The sequence below is a fragment of the Actinia tenebrosa genome, unplaced genomic scaffold (genome assembly GCF_029948245.1).
Source record: "Actinia tenebrosa isolate PJP-AT-01 unplaced genomic scaffold, QUT_ActTen_1.0 PGA_scaffold0__85_contigs__length_37466705, whole genome shotgun sequence".
Lineage (NCBI taxonomy): Eukaryota > Metazoa > Cnidaria > Anthozoa > Actiniaria > Actiniidae > Actinia > Actinia tenebrosa.
In genome coordinates this window covers 18,969,994-18,991,162 of record NW_028292569.1, presented here as the reverse complement: position 1 = coordinate 18,991,162, position 21,169 = coordinate 18,969,994, and the positions used below count along the sequence as shown (strand labels likewise).

Here is a 21,169-nt window from a genome sequence, read left to right as displayed (position 1 = left end):
AACCCCTGGAGATAATCTACTCAGCCAGGACAACAGCAGCACCAGCAAGGATTGAAAGATGGGTTCTTAGGCTCCAGCCTTATAAGTTCACAGTAAGGTATATTCCAGGGAAGCAAAACATTGCTGACACTCAGTTGAGATTGACAAACATTAAGGGACACTGCATTGATAAAGATGCAGAGGAATACATTCGTCACGTTGTTACTATGGCAACACCAGTTGCTATGAGCCTCAAAGAAATCGAGGAAGAGTGTGCATCAGACCCTGAGATGTCACAGTTGAGAAGATTTGTACTCACAGGTGAGTGGGATGACGTCCCCTCTCAATACAAAGCAGTAAGATATGAACTGTCTACCTTGGGTAAGCTTATACTAAGGGGGACGAGGTTAGTAATACCAAAGGATTTGAGAAAGAGAGTCCTCAGTCTTGCACATGAAGGACACCAGGGTGTAGTAAAGACAAAGCAAAGACTCCGTACCAAGGTGTGGTGGGCAGGAATGGACAAGGAGGTTGAAGACAAGTGTAAAGTATGTCAAGGATGCCAACTAGTTGCTCAACCATCCCCACCAGAACCCTTGAAGTCAACACCCTTTCCAAACGAACCTTGGCAGGACCTGGCAGCAGACTTGATGGGTCCTCTCCCTGCAGGTGAATATGTTTTTGTCGTTGTTGACTACTTCAGCAGATATTTTGAAGTGGACATATTGAAGTCTACTACAGCAACGAAGATCATCGAAAGTCTAGATAAAATTTTCTGTACTCATGGTCTACCCATGACCTTAAGGACAGACAATGGTTCACAATTCGTGTCGGAACAGTTTACATCATATCTAGCTGAGAATGTGGTAGTCCACAAAACATCAACACCTTTGTGGCCCCAAGCCAACGGTGAGGTAGAGAGACAGAATAGAAGTCTACTTAAAGTACTTAAGATTGCACATGCAGAAGGGAAGAACATGCATTCTGAGCTAAGAAAGTTTCTCATGGCCTACAGGATAACACTTCACAGCAGTACGGGTAGTACACCAGCCAAGCTACTCTTTAATAGGGAAATGAGATCAAAGTTACCAGAGTTAAAAGAAACACTACCAGCCTACAGTGAAGCAAGAGACAAGGACACAGAAAACAAGCAAAAGAGAGCTGATTATGCTGATACCAGAAGAGGAGCTCAAGAAAGCAACATTGTACCAGGTGATACAGTTTTGTTAAAACAAAGAAAAGAGAACAAACTGTCTACAACTTTTGGAAAGATTCCATATGAAGTTACCAGCAAGAGCGGCAGTGAGGTGGTAGTAACCAATCCTGAAAGAGGAAGTTACAGGAGGAATGTCACAGAGATAAAGAGGTTCTTCAAAGATGGTGATAGTGAAGACCCAGTCCACGTTCAGCCTAGTTTTGGGAGCATCGGGACCCAACAGGAGAACTATGGTACAGGGACTAGTGCGGAGATTGTTTTACAGCCGCAAGGCACGAAACAGGAGGTTCCTAGTACTCCAGCAAGACCCAAGAGAGAGAGAAGGTCACCAGAATATTTGAAAGACTACCATTTATATAAGTGACACTTTTCAACTAAAGTCTAGTAGTTCAATCAGACATTTCACATTTTGTTGTTTATTGATATAGTTTAATCTTTTCTAAGGAAGGAGGGATTGTAGTGTCGGGATCCCTGTGTATAGTGAAATATTATGGTCTAGATAGACACGTGGCGTGACCGTGTTGGATTTTTAGGACTTTACATTTATACGATCAAGTTCCCAGTTAATTATGTCCTAAATAAACCAAGAAATTATTAAGTCAGAACTTTACACTAGTTGCAGTGTATTTAGTGTAAGATTACAGAAATACTTATAGTCAATTGAAAAACAACATTGTATAATTACACATGTGTAATTAATAAATATTTCTATTGATTACTTATCGTAGTTCTCGCCGTTTCGTTGTGGTAATAAACTGAGTTACAGAAAAGACGAAACTCGTACGTGTTGTTTACTTGGTCATAAAAGTAATAATTATGGACTTAATATAGACTTTCTCGAGCTGTGATTGGTTGAGCGAACAGTGATTCTTAAACGATAGTCACCGCTGGAGCGGCGATTATGCGGTTTTCCAAGTTTTCCAGATCACAAGTTATACTAAAATAATAGTCAAATAAAACTATGAAAATAATAGTAATCAGTATAATTTTGGACTTGAATATAGCGTTTCTCGAGTTGTGACTGGTCGAGCGACCAGTGACTCGGAGACCATAATCACCGCTTCTATGGTGATCATGCGGTTTTCCAGATTCCAAGTTTACCAAATCAGAAGTAATACTAAAAGTTTTTTTTCCTGAATAATTTTTTTCATTAAATCCTCTCAATGTGTAGCAAGCCAATTGGAACCATTATATCCAAATCCAGCTTTTACTAGATTTTATACACCTTATTGAAAAAAACGTTGTCGGGTTTAAACATAGTTAATTGACTATGGTTTAAAACAAGGTTATATCACTAAAGCTAAGACCGAAGGGGAGCATGGGAAGACAAACAATTATGCTAATTTCACGCTTGCAGTTTTCCTTTTCTGTGCACATTTTATACACCATGGCTTTGGCATGTTGTTAATCTAGGTCGGCCGACTTTGCTCTACTGTGCATGTTTACATGTCTATATGCAAATATAATACACATTTAGGAGTACCCAAAATCCTTTTCGGTCTTAGCTTCGATGATATGACCTTCTCAAACCCAACTTCGTTTTTTCAATTAGGTGTAGACCCCTTTCATAATTTACGAGGCCTTCAGGTAAAAAAGCGTTACATCTTTTGTGGTATTTTCCAAACAGCCTCGCACCTAGCATAATGCTGAAATTGCATATTATATTTACTCACAAGGAGGATGAACTGACACTCAATCTATCCCTTCCCTGAATCCCCCCTTGCGAGTTTCAAACAAAGATTTGACGGAAATGTTTAGTTCTTGAGGTTACTTCCCATTGCGCGTATGTCAACTTATGCAAATGAATATGCTTGTTTAAATATAGGAACCGAAGTGTGACGGCACGAATACCAAAATTTTGCTTTTAACGATTTTTGATCCTCAATTTCGATAGAACATCAAGAAAGACGTTAACAAGCCAATTTCAAGAATATCGGTTAAAAACGAACACGGAGATATGGCCGTTTGGATATATAATATCCTCATACAAATCACTGTATTTTCGCCCTAAACAAAAATACATAGATTTGTATGTGGAAATTACATATAGCTATTCAACCATTTCTCCTAAAATTTGTCGTGTTATAGCGTCTTTCTTGATTTCCTGCATCGAAATCGAGGATCGAAATTATGATACAGTGAAAATAATATTTCGTGACGTCATCACTTCGGTACTCTATTAAAGTCGTTGCATGGTACTATTATTCTTTCCAAAAATGGAAGTGATTGGTTCCACAGAACTACCCAACAGGAACTAATCATTGTACCCAATGAAGTGAGACCATTTTAGAAATATTATTATTTTCGCAAATAATAATAATGAATAATATATAATTTATAAAGCGCTCAAGTTATTAAAATATTCTAAAGCGCTTTACATCCATGGCTAGAAAATAAAGAAAACAAAATCCTGTTATGGAAATGATATAGAATGAAAAAAGCTATTAATGCAGTAAGAAAGAAAAAAATTACTCGAAATCAATTAGAAAAATTTACATAAATGTAACCATGATTTTTAGTATCATTGCTTCACTGAGTGCGGCTTTATTAGGACTTTGAAATTTTTAGAATATTTTTAGTTGGCAATATTCTGATGATCGACTCGTGCCATATGAAGTTATATAATGCTTATAATGCATATAATGCTTATAGCCTTTATTAAGAGTTTCAGAATTGGTGCTCAAGATAAGTTACGTGCAGTACTTTGGTTCACTCATACTAAAACCCAGCTATTATGAAATAATAATGTTTTTAAATTTTCTAAAACAATACTGTGACAATGAGCTTTTGAATTCGCGTTTGATTGAAAGAAATCAGTGGATTTTCCTCAGCCACCTGCTATCCAATCCGCAAACACTAGCATAAAAAATCATTCCTAGATGTTTTTTCTCCCAATGCGGTTCTTGCGCTAAACAAGGGAAAAAAACGTTTGTTTTTGGAAAGAAGTTTCTGGGACTTATACACAAATTCGTTCCGTATCATTAAATTTATAACGTCAAGTAAGTCTAGCATATAATTTTTTTTTGATAAAAACTACTGAACATGAAAACTTAGTTCTCCATATCATCTGCTTCTTGAAAGAACAGAAAGAACTTGGGAGTAGCGAAGACCTCTGGTCCCGAAGAGACGACAGGCAGGTGAAATACAGCTTTTAGCTCAAATTTTTCGTTGTAATCATAAAAGCTCGAAAGAAACATATGTAGCCTTGCCATGGATTGCTTACTGATTCAAGAAAATTCTCTCGTCAATTGAATCGAAGCGACAATGCGAGGAGTTTGCTTAGTAAAAATCCTTGTCGTGAATTAAAACTTAAGTTCTCAACGTAACATCAATGTAAGTGATAGCTAACGCTGTACGCCATCAGGTTCAAAATTTATCAAAGTTAAGAAAAATTAATTTTGGGAAAAATCTTGCTTCCCCCTCTTTTGTAGTTATTTGTAATAATATTGTTTGACTGTCAGCTAGAAATATTTGTAGATATGGTAATCGATGAGTGATTTGAAAAGAAAGACTTGAAAAACTGAATACTTCAAAAGAAGTTTGAAGAAAGTTTATAAGACCTATTTTTCAAAATGGCTGTTTTCCGTGGATGGCATAAATGGTATTGATTAAAAAAGCACGGTTACATAAGAAGATATTTTACAATAACTTAGAAATTTCTCGCGCGCTGATTGGCTATTTTTTATCATCAATAAGAGGACAGACAGATAAAGCTGACGTCAACGAGCGCGCGCTCTTTCCGTTGGTTGTTTTAATTGCTAAAAATGAGAAGTTTTGATCGTTTTTGTTATTGTAAAAAACAAATTGACATCAGATTTTTATGTGTCTGTCCTCTTATTGACAATAAATTGCGTCATCACATTGTCAAAGTAGTATGCGGATCCACTCGGCTACGCCTCGTGAATCCACACTACTTTGACAATGTGATGACGCAATTTATTATCAATAAGAGGACAGACACATAAAAATCTGATGTCAATTTGTTAATTAGACATTTTCTTTAAATTTGGTGTCTTCTGAAACTCATAATTCATCGGAAAGCCGAAATGGAATATATTGACGCTTTATTTAAACTAGGTCAGTCATGCATTTAAGTTTGAATTAAAAACAAGAGTTATGAAACCTATTGTTATATGTCAAAACAAAGACAGATAACAATAGGTTTCCTAACCATTCCCCTCTTTTAACTACGATATAAAGCAGTACATATCAATACTTCTGGCTTGATACGATTTATAATAGAAAATGTATAGATTGAACAACATCTTCATCCTTTTTTACTTATAACTGATGGAATCGAGCTCGTTATTATTTCTGATCCTCAGTTTTACTCTCTTGTTTTTAAATCAAACTTAAATGCATGACTGACCTAGTTTAAATAAAGCGTCAATATATTCCATTTCGGCTTTCCGATGAAATATGAGTTTCAGAATATGTTTATATGCGTTACATATTTCTGCAGGTTTTTAGTGGAGTGCTCCAAAATTCAATTTCTGATTACAAAGATTGCAACTTACCGGCAAGTAACAACACGTAATATTTACGTCCAATCGAATTACGTTCAAAACAGCCACTTATTTTACACTTTTCTGGTTATTTTCCAGCACAAAAATGTGACCTTGGATTTAATATTTACTTTGAAGTACTGTTTTTAAGATACCGCTGAAGTTTATTTGATGATCATGAAATAAGACCCATGCCAGTACGCATCCAAAAGCTATATAGTGTTTGACCATAGTTAGGAAGACTACAAAATACTTTGTATTTCAAAGATATCCATCAAAATGTAGTGATCTCTCGAATATTTGTAGTAAGTTTCTTAGCAAATTATCCGAAGCTTGACCCGAGAGTCTCGTTATGATGCTACGTTCATCACGATACCGCTGGTTTGTTGGGGGTCGCGTGCTCAACTCAGTTATGAAACGTCACTCAAAACCGGTCTTTGCCCATGGTGAACATGGGGAATCAAACTACCGATTATTGGTCGTTTCTCACCATCACGTAGGGAGACCAACAGACTAGAAGTTTTTGAAACTACAAAAACAAAATGACGGACGGCCTTCGAGAAAGAATCGGTGTTTAAGTTTAGGCGAGTTCGCCACCATAAAAATTCCCCACTACTTCTAAACTTATAGCAGAGTTTCATTGGCTTGTTGTCTCCCCAATATGGCGAAAATTCGAATACGTACCGTCAAGGAACCGCGTGCAATGAAGAGTTTCAAGACGGACTAGCAAAAAAAAACCGTAAAGGAGACTTTGCTAGCAGTGACAGGTTTCCTAAAATTATCCATTTCATTTTTTATTTATTGTAGCTATCTTTGAGCGCTAGTATGCTTCAAATAAAAGTTTATAAGATTTTAAACCTTACTACTAGTATTGCAGTTGCATAAATTTATACACCTTAACCTCACCTATAAGTAATTCTATTTATTAAATCGATCGTCGTCTATTTGAAGTAGAAATATCAAAGGTAAATTATATCTGGATACGGGTCTAACCTAAATTCCGGTTATATTTTTTTGTGGTATTTTTATAATTTCAACTTCAGCTAAACGATCTACAAATGTAAGCTTATATGCAAAACAGATTATTTCACTGTTCTGAAGGTAAACATTGACATTCACGTGATAAGTGACATTTAGAGTGCTTCGTAGAACTAATTTACATTCCTGCAAAACAGATTATCGCACATACTGTTTTAAAGTTTGATATATTGACATTATTTCTGGGAGTAGCTTCACAATAACCCGCTTTGAAATGCATCCTATCGTTCCTCTAATTCCTGAGAGGCTTCATTGCTATGTGGCTACAATACGATCCATGTACCCTCTACTCATACCCTATAGACTCGATGCAAAGGCTAAAATAATAAACAACCCCTACTCCAACCCACCCCTTGTGGTAGTCGACAGTGGAGAAAACGAATTATTAGTGTAACCATTAGCTGGTATTTTAAAGTAATACCCATTTTTGTCTTTATTTACTTAAACAGATCTTTCCATGTGATTTAGTGACATTCTCTTGTTCATCCTCTGATATTACAGTCAACTGAAGTCAGCATTGTTACGCTTTACATCATACTCAGATCACCCTTGACAATTCCTAGACACTCCTTCCTGGTCAAACGAGCAAGGTCGGATAGGACTCAAAACAGGTGTACATGCACCATCTCACTTCCACCCACAAATTCAAAATCATTTTGCAATCCTGGTCAACTAAAGTCAACACTAAACTCACTTCATCATACTCGGATCAGTTATGACATTTTCCTAGACACTCCTTTCTGGTCAACCCATCGTGGTGGGATAAGACTCAAAACAGGTGCACATGCACCATCTCACTTCCACCCATCAATTCAAATTCATTTTGAAATGCTGATCAACTGAAGTCAACACTATACCCAATGCATCATACTCAGATCGGTATTAACAATTCATAGACACACCTTCCTGGTCAACTGAGCATGGTGGGATAGGACCCAAAACAGGTGCACATGCACCATCTCACTTCCACCCACAAACTCAAAATCATTTCAAAATACTGGTCAACTGAAGTCAAAACTATACCCAATGCATCATACTCAGATCAGTATTGACAATTCCTAGACACTTCTTCCTGGTCAACTGAGAATGTTGGGATAGGACTCAAAACAGGTGCACATGCACCAGCTCACTTTATCCCATCAATTCAAAATCATTTCCAAATACTGGTCAACTGAAGTCAACACTATACCACAGGCATCATACTCAGATCAGCAATGAAAATTCCTAGACACTCCTTCCTTGTCAACCGAGCATGTTGGGATAGGACTCAAAACAGGTGCACGTGCACCATCTCACTTCCACCCACAAATGCAAATTAATTTCGAAATCCAGGTCAACTGAAGTCAACACTATACCCATTGCATCATACTCAGATAAGCACTGACTATTCCTAGACACACCTTCCTGGTCAACTGAGCAAAACAGGTGCACATGCACCATAAATGTAAAACATCTTTCTATCATTCACTTCTCTCAAGTGCATGGCAGCCAATAAATTTCTCTTTCCTGGAAGGTATAGCAAACCATAATCTTAGATATACCATACTCCTGACAAAACGAAAAACAAGGATGATTTTATTTGGTGCATGGTTGGTTGTGCAAAAAGCAATGGGTGTAGTTTGACTTCAGTTGAAATGATTTTGAATTTATGGGTGGAGTTTGAGATGGTGCATGTGCACCTGTTTTGAGTCCTATCCCACCATGCTCGATTGACCAGGAAGGAGTGTCTATGAATTGTTAATACCGATCTGAGTATGATGCATTGGGTATAGTGTTGACTTCAGTTGATCAGTATTTCAAAATGGATTTGAATTTGTGGGTGAAAGTGAGATGGTGCATGTGCACCTGTCTTGAGTCCCATCCCACCGTGCTCAGTTGACCAGGAAGGAGTGTCTAGGAATAGTCAGTACCGATCTGAGTATGATGCCTGTGGTATAGTGTTGACTTCAGCTGACCAGTATTTTGAAATGATTTTGAATTTATGGGTGGGAGTGAGATGGTGCATGTGCACCTGTTTTGAGTCCTATCCCACCATGCTCGGCTGACCAGGAAGGTGTGTCTAGGAATAGTCATAACTGATCCGAGTATGATGCAGTGAATTTAGTGATGACTTTAGTTGACCAGGATTGCAAAATGATTTTGCGTTTGTGGGTGGAAGTAAGATGGTGCATGTGCACGTGTCTTGTGTCCTGTCCCACCAGGCTCGGTTGACCAGGAAGGAGTGTCTATGAATTGTTAATACCAATCTGAGTATGATGCATTGGGTATAGTTTTGACTTCAGTTGACGAGTATTTTGAAATGATTTTGAATTTATGGGTGGAAGTGAGATAATGGTGCACGTGCACCTGTTTTGAGTCTTATCCCAACATGCTCGGCTGACCAGGAAGGTGTGTCTAGGAATAGTCATAACTGATCCGAGTATGATGCAGTGAATTTAGTGTTGACTTTAGTTGACCAGGATTGCAAAATGATTTTGCGTTTGTGGGTGGAAGTGAGATGGTGCATGTACACCTGTTTTGAGTCCTATCCGACCTTGCTCGTTTGACCAGGAAGGAGTGTCTAGGAATTGTCAAGGGTGATCTGAGTATGATGCAAAGCGTAACAATGATGACTTCAGTCGACTGTAATATCAGAGGATGAGCAAGAGAATGTCACTAAATCACATGGAAAGATCTGTTTAAGTAAATAAAGACAAAAATGGGTATTACTTTAAAATACCAGCTAATGGTTACACTAATAATTCGTTTTCTCCACTGTCGACTACCACAAGGGGTGGGTTGGAGTAGGGGTTGTTTATTATTTTAGCCTTTGCATCGAGTCTATAGGGTATGAGTAGAGGGTACATGGATTGTATTGTAGCCACATAGCAATGAAGCCTCTCAGGAATTAGAGGAACGATAGGATGCATTTCAAAGCGGGTTATTGTGAAGCTACTCCCAGAAATAATGTCAATATATCAAACTTTAAAACAGTATGTGCGATAATCTGTTTTGCAGGAATGTAAATTAGTTCTACGAAGCACTCTAAATGTCACTTATCACGTGAAAATAAATGGTTTTGAAAATTAAAAGAAGGTAGTCACAGAAATAATGTCAATGTTTACCTTCAGAACAGTGAAATAATCTGTTTTGCATATAAGCTTACATTTGTAGATCGTTTAGCTGAAGTTGAAATTATAAAAATACCACAAAAAAATATAACCGGAATTTAGGTTAGACCCGTATCCAGATATAATTTACCTTTGATATTTCTACTTCAAATAGACGACGATCGATTTAATAAATAGAATTACTTATAGGTGAGGTTAAGGTGTATAAATTTATGCAACTACAATACTAGTAGTAAGGTTTAAAATCTTATAAACTTTTATTTGAAGCATACTAGCGCTCAAAGATAGCTACAATAAATAAAAAATGAAATGGATAATTTTAGGAAACCTGTCACTGCTAGCAAAGTTTCCTTTTCGTTTTTTTTTTTTTTTTTTTTTGCTAGTCCGTCTTGAATAATAATAATAATAATAATAATAATAATAATTACATGTTTTACCAGGGTAAGCTCGTCAGCAAACAGCTGTTATCAAGGAGCGCCCTGGGGGCAACAAAAATTAGCAACAAAATGATAAGATAATTAAATATATATATACTGTCAAATACTAAAATGTTAAGTTATATGAAACTCTTCCTTGCCCGAGGTTCCTTGACGGTACGTATTCGAATTTTCGCCATATTGGGGAGCCAACAAGCCAATGAAACTCTGCTATAAGTTTAGAAGTAGTGGGGAATTTTTATGGTGGCGAACTCGCCTAAACTCAAACACCGATTCTTCCTCGAAGGCCGTCCGTCATTTTGTTTTTGTAGTTTCAAAAACTAGTCTGTTGGTCTTACTGTGTGATGGTGAGAAACGACCAATAATCGGTAGTTTGATTCCCCATGTTCACCATGGGCAAAGACCGGTTTTGAGTGACGTTCTCAACTACGATAAGAGCTAGTCGAAGATATAGAAGTAAGTTATAGTGCTTGGGAACGAGGTTATTCCGGGCGAAAGCCCTTGGAATTAAATTCGGAAAAATTAATTTCCGACCTCGCTGGGATAAGAGCTGATTGGCGATGGGTAATCAAGATGGCCGCCGAAAAAAGCGAGCGCCGAAAGCGAGGGAGATGACGGAGGCGCTGAGAACGTAACCCGACCAAAATTGCACAACCAAATGTTCTACATTCTTAAAATTTGACCAAATTATATTTAGTTTTGACTAATTCAAGATTTCGAAACTTTAATTTGACTGTATAATGCGAATTTACTGTTTTGAAATACGGGATGATGTCACCGTTGAATCAGTTCATAGTTAATTGATAACTATGATCAGTTGTGGCGTCCATTAGACGTAATACTACAAACATTACTACTGATTGGAATTAAGAATTAAAAATACTTTTATCCTTGATTTTCTCCTTTGACTTATGCCCACGGAAATCAGTACACATGCTCGTAAAGTTTCAGCGACTGATTTTCGTCGTCCCAAGGAGCGCTTGAAACACGAGGTAAATTCGTGTCTAATCATGATAAGTTAGAGTGGCAAGAATATATAAAAGAATATAGACCAAGCTGTGCTTGATAAGTACTTGTAATATACTTACATCCACTGTTAATCCAGAGGAAGATATTCAGAAAAACCATTGTATGCTCCATCATCTTGAGTCTCGGAAGTGAATGGAGTGTCTTTACTAATACTAAGATGTGCATGCGGATGCATCAGCCAATAAAATGCCGTCTTGCGTAGTCATGTGACTTTGAACAATTTTAGGAAATTTGACATACTTCGGCTCACGTGACTAACATAATTTTGCAAGTAAAACTCAGTCTTAAGTTAGTCTATTTTTATATCCTAAAATGTGGTATTTGGCATACTTCACAGGTTGCCTGAATCAAAAGACTTGCATGAAACATTACGTATTTTTAACAAGGAACATCACTATAGTAGCTAGAATTACCAAATTTGTAGTAAGCTCGTTGTTTTATCATGGTAATTAACTTGTTTCTTCAGTTGACTCATGTGTAGGTGTTACAAAGAGCAACAAATAAGGAGCCGGTCATTAAGAATTAGAGATCATGAGATATAGTTCAAATTTGGAGGGAGTTACCGATTAGTCATTATTGTCATTATTTCATTACTGTCATGCAAACTCAAAGGAGAGTCACAAAAATGTGTACAAGCTTTAGAAGGAGTTACTATTTTTTGTGCAATGTCTGAATATTTAATATCGAAACAGAAAAAAACATTGAAAAGTCAGTGTCAGCATGCAGGGCCACACCATACTTCTAGCATATATGGCATAATCGATTATTTTGATCGTGATTTTCTTATTATTTTCTCTCTCAATTTGAAACAGCATCAGTGTCAGTATGACATAGTTAATGTACTGTCTCCTTCGCTTCCATTATCACTGCTTAGCACTTTTTTTCACTGTGGAGTTCATCCTTGAACAATTTATACACTAATATGGCCTGCAAACCTTCCAAAATTATAGGAATTCATTTCCTTTATAGCAGACTGTGCTGCCTTAGTTTGTTTGACAGTTAAATTAAATTGGCATTTCTTTGGAGGGATGCCGACATGTTAGACCTAGTCTAGTTTTGTCTTCAAGTTTATTCTACAAATCGTTATTTATTAGCACTCGTAACTTTCTATGCCTTTTCCGTTGCTGCATGTGTTGAACATTGCTATTGTTTTTTATTATTATTGCTTTATAAAGGTAGCGATTTCATTCTCAGAAATGGTTGTCATATATAGCTTTTAGTATAAGTACTAATTCTTCAGTCCGATAAATGTTGTTGTTATACATTTCTGTCCAGAACTGTGCTTACTGTAAGACCTCAGCTCACCCTAAACATAGTTAGTCTTTTTTTAAATGTTATTGCTGTCTATCTTAAGACTCTTTTAATGCTTTCATACTTTTCTATTAAAGTAAAATCTCTAAGTTTTTCGGTGTTTTTATTAAGATACATGTTTATCCAATAAGAAAATTCTAAAGTTTTAAAAGAAAGAACAAATTATCCCCTCACCTCCCTAGTGAGTGATGAGCACGCAAAGGCTCAAGGGATTTCCCGCCATAGTCCAGTCTGAGCAATCTAGGATTTTAAGACACTGAGGTCCATAAAAACCTTCATCTTTCATCCAAATATATCCACTAAAAGTCCTCAATTCACTCCAAGATAGGTCAATAAGATATATACTTAACTCTAGCAGCTTGAAAAATGGGATTTAATTCCAAGAAGTTTGTGAATTCATGTGATGAAAATATATAATATATGCGAGCAAATCGAGAATAGAGTTGAATATCTCGTCTCAAAAATCACTAAATGTACTCTATTTTTACTATATTCCTAGCCATGGTGTCTTCCAAGACCCTGCGAGTTTGAAAAATGGGCATACTGACAGTCTGCAGTTATAAGCTAGTGTATTGAACTGTGGCTGAAGACGAGCAAGAATTTTCCTTTGGATAAAACTCTGATCACTGACAGCTTGGTTCGTAACTTGACTGTTTATAACATCGTGAATAATCTTTACGTCTACTGTTTGCTCAAGATGAGAAGAATGAGGATAATGGTGAATCAAAAGCAAAGAAAAGAAAAAAAACTTGTAAGTAAGTCTTTCTTTTTCAGTTTGTTTTAAGAGGATTCAATCTAATTCTTAACTGCTAGGTTTGGGGAGGGGGGGGGGGGGGGGGGGTATTTGTATTGTGATTCAATCTAATGGTCTAAAGTGCAGATAATCCCTGATTTAATATTCCCAGTATCAATTCTACATAGAGTGAATAGTTCAATGATAAAAAATTTCTTAAGTTAAGTGCTTGAGCTAGTGTAGTTAATACTAAATGAATAATACTAAATGCTGGACATTAATAGAAACAAAATTGCGACAACCTTCATGTAAACCGTGATTAAAATATTTTTAAAATGCTGTTTGCATTAACCAGTTAAATCTTGGTATGTTTTAATAAGCCTCAAATGAGGTCACCTCTGGGTTTTAGGAGTTCATGTTTACACTTTTGACCTTGATAGAATTTGAATTTGAATTTTGCAAGTTGAAAATATTTAGGTAGGTAACAATAGAACCATGAAAAAACCCTCCAAGCACAGGAGAGAACTTCTCATAGGATGGACAGTCCAGGAATCAAACCCCCCTAATTGGCCTCACATTTATTTATATTTACCAAAATACAAGCATCCCTCTCTTCGAGGCATAAGTGCTTGGGTAGGCCAATCTCAAAGTCATGGTTTTAATTTACAGACCCCACTTTTAAATGCATTAACATTTTGGGCTGTGACTAACTCAGATTGTTCCATTGCTTTGTCCATGGTAGAAAGCTGTATTGTATGTGATGTTTTTTTTCTTGAGAGGAATTTTAAAGGATCTGTTGTGATTATTTCTGGAGTTTCTTGTCAGGGGTATAAGTTCATTACAGACATGTATCTAAGTATATATTTTAAGTATAAATTGTAGTACAAGGGGAAATAGCCCCTGCCTTCTAGGTGAGGTGTAGCTTATTGGTATCATAAGACAGTACTGATAGAGAGAACTACATGTACAGTACTGTTTCCATGGCTACTATTCTTGTAACTGACAGGAAACTGTCTCAGTTTTGATTCCTGGTCTCGGCATCACATGTGTGTTGAAGTGGTTACATACAGTATGCCCCTTTACTCAAGGATTTTTCTGCATGTTCTTCTGACTTGAGGTTTCCGGGTTCCATCTGTAAGTGGTAGCATACATGTATGCATGCCCTGACTTTGATCAGCCCAGAAGTTGTTTCATTGCTCAACACTAATGCTGGTCCACTAGTCTGGGACTATATATGGGTGGCATGGTTGGTGTAGTGGTTTACCGCTCGCCTCTCACCACTGTGGTCCGGGTTCGAGCCCCAGCTCAGACTGGATCATATGTGAGTTGAGTTTGTTTGTTGTGTTGTTCTCTCCCTAATTGCCACGAGGGTTTTCTCCAGAATCTCCGGTTTCCTCCCTCCATAAAAAGCAACATGTGAGTTGAGTGTTGTATGTTGTAAATATAGAATGTAGTGGTAGTGCGTGTAGAGGGAACCTCACGGAAGAGCCCCGCATGGGGAGTGGTGGTTGTAAAACATAAGTTTATTATTATTATTTTTTATAGCAAATCTTTCCTCTGGGCTAGTGAAAATTGTTACTAGAGTTTTTGGATTACTAATTATCTGGACAAATCAGATTATTCTGCTGGACTCCTGGATTCCTAGGCTTAATAGCCCATTGCCAAGCGAAACAGCACACAGGATTTCTTGTGCTGACCCCCAGCGTCATTGTATGCTTATATATAATAGACTGTGATTGGCTGTATGCTAATTAATTCTTACAGCACACTTGTTGTTATTGGTCTGTGAGCTCGCATCTGGCTTGAATCACCTTTTGTCTTTTTGCCAAGGTTTGAATGCACTACTCTTGTATACACTGTATAGTCACTCTGTCAACTGTAAAAAAATAGACAACAATTTATTATTCAAATCGATTTCATGATAAACTTGGACTTTCCTTCAACAAGATACCGATTATGATACTTTGATATATCATGAAAGCACTGAATACTTAATTATTATCATGATTATAGTAGTAATAGAACAAGAAATAAGGTCAAGAAATAAATCTGAGTACCTGACATAATAATATACATAGATCAGCCCAGAGGTTGTTTCAGGGTTCCATCTGTGAGTTAGCTGTGCCCTGACGTAGATCATCCCTGAGGTGTTTCAGGGTTCCATCTCTGAGTTAGCTGTGCCCTGACTTAGATCAGCCCAGAGGTTGTTTCAGGATTCAATCTGTGATTTAGCCCTGCCCTGATTTAGATCAGCCCAGAGGTTGTTTCAAGGTTCCATCAGTGAGTTAGCAATGCCCTGACTTAGATCAGCCCAGAGGTTGTTTCTGGGTTCAATCTGTGAGTTAGCCGTGCCCTGACTTAGATCAGCCCAGAGGTTGTTTCAGGATTCAATCTGTGAGTTAGCCCTGTCCTGACTTAGATCAGCACAGAGGTTGTTTCAGGGTTCAATCTGTCAGTTAGCCGTGCCCTGACTAAGAGGCCCAGAGGTTGTTTTAGAAATTGAACACTGGGGTTTGGTTCACATGTAGCTAAACAGAATAACAGAATAACAATATATTGATGTTTATAGCTGTAGTTACATTTCTTTTATTCACATTATTATTCTTATTTATGATTTGTATAGATGAGGGAGTCACAAAAGATGTATGTGATGACTTGAACCACAAGCTGCAATAGCTTAAAAAATGCTAAGAGGTTTGTGCTTTCTACCAAGTACGATGTTCTCATGCAAACTGTATAGGCATGATGCAGAGAAGACATTACATGGCCTAATAGGATTTATACAAATCATGAAACAAGCAAGTTACAAAGGTACAGTATTATGAGAAATTTGTTCAATTCCAATTTTTTTATTTTTGTACAATTATTATTACAATTACTGTAATTATATTTATAAAAAATGAACTATTATTACATTAATCATATCCTTTTTGTAATCACTACCAAATCCTGCAATCGAATTTTTTTTAAACAATAAAATAAAACAAAATAAAACAAAAAATCAACCAAAAAATTTTTTTAGATGTTTTTTGCATTTAGTTCTTGTACTAAATTAAATTGATTATTCTGCACTCTTTCTTGTGTCTTTTTCTTTTGTATGATCACAAAAAGGATATGATTAAGTGCATGGTAACTGAACTTTGTTGGGTGCAATTTTGGTCTGAAATCAAACTTGCAATAATTCCAAATCGCACGACAGCTACGCGGTTGTGCCATTTTGTAATCAGGTGTTTGATTTCAGTCCAAATTGCACTCCACTCAATTACCATCATAAATTACATAAAATTTTAAAGTTTAATAAATTTTACGATGCATGTAAATTATGCCTAGAACCTAAATAAACTGGGAAGTTATCTAGTTAGGCTCTAGCCATTTGAAGATACTTTTTGGTAATCAGGCCACGACAAAGTAATTCAGTAGGTATATAATTGCATAGAAAATATAAGGATGGGATTGTAACAAACAATGAAAACAAAGAAAAGATGAAAATGAAATTAGTATAGGAAATCGCATGATCTTCTCGTACAATTTGGAAATTAATAGACACGAGTAATGTTTTGAAAGTTCTTGTAATTGCGCGAGCCTTTAGGGGAGTGCAATTAAAGAACTTTCAAAACATTATGAGTGTCTATTAATTCCAAATTGTACGAGAAGATCGTGCAATTTTTTGCTTATAGTTCACTCAACAAAATTTCAGTAAAAAATGCGAAGCGATGCTTTTCATCTTTGTCAATTTGGCAACTGTTTTTCAGTCCATCACGCAATTGAAATGCCTAAAAAAGATTAATTCTTACGGCTTTAAAATTTTATTCAAAATGATAGAAAATAATTGCTTTGACGTTGTTTTGGCTGTGTTGTCATAGTGACTTAATTTGGTACTCCTACGAAGTACAATTAACTCTATAATTGTACTCCCCTTGACCAATCAGAGTCGAGTAATTTTGTTGAGTGTACTATAAGGACATAAATAGATAAGTTAAGGAAATACATATTACAGTGTTAAGAAAAGAAGGAAAAAATAAATACTTTTATGAGGAATTAAAATTCATGTTCATTGGTCTCTCAAAAGATGGTTTTTAACTTTTTTTAAAAAATAAAGGTTTTTTAAGTGGTTAGGAATATCTTTCCTTAATTCTGTTGCTATATAACAAACTGTTTTCTTTCCAGTATTTATTTTAACTTTTGGTTTATGTGAATATTGTTTTGATGCATATCTAGTGTTATAGGGAGGTACATCGATAAAAAAAAAAAAAATAGAAACAAAGTTTTCAAAGTTTTTTTATTTCCCAGAATAAGAATTTTATACTTTACATCACTATTAAGAAATTTAACTGGGAGGAGCAGAAGAAAACAAACCAAAAGGGTTAAGAGAATAATTCTGCATCTTAAAACTATATAATACTTTCAAATAAGAACTTATGAGGGGGAAAGTAGCAAACTAAAATAGATTCAATACACATAAAAAGTTATAATAAAGTGAAGTTTGAAGTAAATTAAAGCAGGAAATAAAGATTTTCCCAAGCCAGTCATGAGTGAATGTAAGAATATGGAGTTTATAGATATTTTGAAGGATAAGAATGTCTAATAGATTTTAATACTTTTTAATAGATTTTAATAGATTTTACTCTTACACGTAAAGGTCTGCACATCCACCCCTCCTTTTTTGTTTCTGCTATCTTTTGGTTACCTTTATTATTATTATTTGTTTTGGTTCTGCTTTCTTAAAAGAAACAATCAATGGTCCGATTATATTCAATGTGCACCCTCCCTGTAAAAGTTCTGGTTACAGCCCTGTTAATCTGTGGTCGTTTTCTTTCTCACTGTGTTTGCAGTGCAGACACTCTAACTAGGACCACTTTTACAAAGTTAACCAATCACTTCATAGAGTGATAAATGTAGCCAATCAGGCAGGAGATCCTAAGTTGACCTCAGCCATTCACAATCTTTCATTCCCTAATTTTTTCAAGTATTTTCTAAGATATAGAATTCAAATCTCGGCATTTTTGCTTGTTCATATTTTGTAAAATGAATCACAGTTCGTCTGTCCTTAAATGAAATTAATTTCTGAATTGTTTTGATAAGTATATAAATATAGAAATAAATCCCCCTTTTCTTTTGAAATTTCTTTTTAAAACATGCATTGTACTCAGTAAGTTGCCTCTGACTGGCTAAGATCAAATAGTCAATCATCAATAGCGTGTGAACTTGACATAATAAATGTATTATCTGTAGATTTTTTATCAATCTGAATTACTAATAATATTTTAAAGTTAAAACTTATTTTATTCATTTTTGACGATTATTGTTCATCGTTGTTTCTCAGAAAACTTTTAAAGATCAACTTGGCAGTGCCAATAGTTACACATGGACAATTCCTGACTACCCTTCTTCATGCAAGAAGTATACCTATGCCTCAAGCTTCCAAAGCCCTTTTTTCTGGTTATGTGGTTACAGACTTAGATTATCAGTATCCCCTAATGAAGATAAGAGAGAAACAAGTCGTTCATTCCTCTCTTTATACCTAAAATTATATGAAGACCATCTACTGACATCTGGTGGTGTTCATGCGGTATCCAGCAGTGGAGCCACTATAAGTTTCAGGTAGTGCCACACACCCACCAGTATCCAAACCTGCCTTTTAATGTGGGGCATGAGATATACCAGCTTCTCAGCAGACAATGTCTGTCCAACATTGGTCAAATGCCTCTTTTAGACTGGACACACCAATGAGTCAGATGTGGCCACTCATTATGCATGGCCTAGTCAAAGGTCGAACCCTGAAAAAACCTCTGGACAAATCTAAGTCAGGGCACAGCCAACTCAAAGATTCAACCATAAAACAACCTCTGGGCTGATCAAAGTCAGGGCATGGCTAATAAACTCACAAATTGAACCCTGAAACAATCTCTGTGCTGATCTAAGTCATGGCACAGTCAACTCATTGAATTTGAATTTTCATGTCTAGGTTTATAAAGAGGTAGTAAAAAACTGAGAATCCAGAGGAAACCCAATCAACCTGCATTAGTTATATTGTCTATAAATATCAAAAGCTAAAAAAATATACACCAGCTTCTCAGCAGACAATGTCTGTCTGTCCAACATTGGCACTTATCTGGCCAAATGCCTCTTTTAGACTTGACACACCAATGAGTGACATGTGGACATTCTTATGGATGGCTTAGTCAAAGGTTGAAGCCTGAAACAGACGTCACTGGGTGGATCCAAGCGGGCATAGCCAACTGACAGATGGAACACTGAAACAATCTCTGGGTTGATGTGAGTCAGGGCATGGCTAACTCCCAGATAAAACCCTGAAACAACCTTTTGGCTAATGTCTTTAGGTGCAATAATTATACAATGATACATAAAGTTAAAGATATTTACCTAGTTAAAAACGCAAGCTAACTACACCTCGATGCCACAGGAAGACCAATCAACAAATTTATTTCTGCCGTGCTCCCTTGAGTTAGCGACGTACATTTATTTTTATCGGTTGGTACTTCATTTAAGACTTAATGAAGAGTGGCACCATTCGATTATTAATTATTGATCATCGCTAATACGTCGTCTCATCCGCCATATATATTTACAGTATACGTGTCTATACCACAGGAAGACCAATAAATAATTTATTGCGCCGTGCCCCCTTGTCCCAGCTATCTTCCTCAAATTCGTACCGAGCCCACGTTCCTCTTGGTCAGCACCAAGAAATGTTCGTTCTCTTGTTTTTCGGTACTGACCAAAGGAAGGTGGGCTCTGGGTACGAGATTGCTATCTCACTCTGACATGAGTTAAAAACGTCTGCGCGTATTATCTAAATCAGTATGCAAATTAGTCAAAACGCTCATGTAAAAATATGTTGTAAAACTTTGATTTTCAGGAATACAAAAAATACCAAAACTTAGTGTGATACTTGAAACTTAATAAGGCCAATTCTTTCATAATGTGTCTGTTAAGACAGTATCTTATATTAGTGTTTGGTCTCACAAAAGTAACACTCGTTAAATTTTTTGTACACTTGGAGAAAACAAACATTTCTTTTGTCTCACTGAAAACAAACATTTTAGCCAATCAGAGTTATCAAGAAAATTCCCAATTTGCAAAGCCGGCTGAGGTGTCGTGTAACCCACGTGAATAAAAACATTCCCGCCTTTGAAATAAAAATATAAAACTCATGAATTCACGCGGCGAGTAACTTTGCTAATACGTGTTTAATTGAGTATTCAGTGACACGATATGTATTTTTTCATTTGGTGGCCTGGAACATGGCCAAAAATCGAGGACAGTATGGCCGCCGAGCATGCGTCGTAATCGAATCTCTACAAGATTCAATATGGCGGCGCTATAAAGAAATTTGTGGGCTAAATAACAAAATTTACTTTAATTTAACAAAGGTTACTTGGATCTGAATAAGTTTTCCCTTGGTCTGCACGTCTAGATGTGCGTATCAACATGATTTCTACATCGTGATGTAAAGTTTATGTTGCTGGAAGCGATAACCATTCTGCAAAACTCCTCCAAAAAAGACAACTTTGAAGTCTTATAATGCTCTGTTAATGCTCATGAATATTGAAGGTCATCTAATATATTTTCCAAAAGTTATATTTTCTGTTAAAAGAAGGTCAGCGTCTGCACGTCCAGCTTCAGAGTTCGATAGATCACCAATAATTCCATACATTTTAGATAGAAAAAAGCATTAAACTCGGTCTGCAAAACCTTATTAAAGTTCATGTACTTTAAGCAAGTATCACTTGATATTTTGGCCATGTTTGGGTTCTAAATGTGCCCCAAAAGTCGTCCATTTCCCTTGA

The 21,169-nt window shown here is 36.4% G+C and overlaps 1 long non-coding RNA gene across 3 annotated transcripts; it reads left to right on the top strand.

Moving 5' to 3' along the window:
* Positions 1-4,118: 4,118 nt before the first annotated feature.
* LOC116299697 (uncharacterized) lies at positions 4,119-20,537 on the top strand. 3 transcript variants are annotated; one of them, XR_016120552.1, is made up of 5 exons: positions 4,119-4,194; positions 4,282-4,332; positions 13,125-13,376; positions 15,982-16,169; positions 18,682-20,537. It is a non-coding gene; the product is annotated as an uncharacterized LOC116299697 (long non-coding RNA). The 3 variants fall into 3 exon arrangements; XR_016120551.1 differs by lacking the exon at positions 4,119-4,194 and having other exon boundaries at positions 4,222-4,332; XR_004197498.2 differs by lacking the exons at positions 4,119-4,194; positions 4,282-4,332 and adding an exon at positions 12,694-12,953.
* Positions 20,538-21,169: the final 632 nt, after the last annotated feature.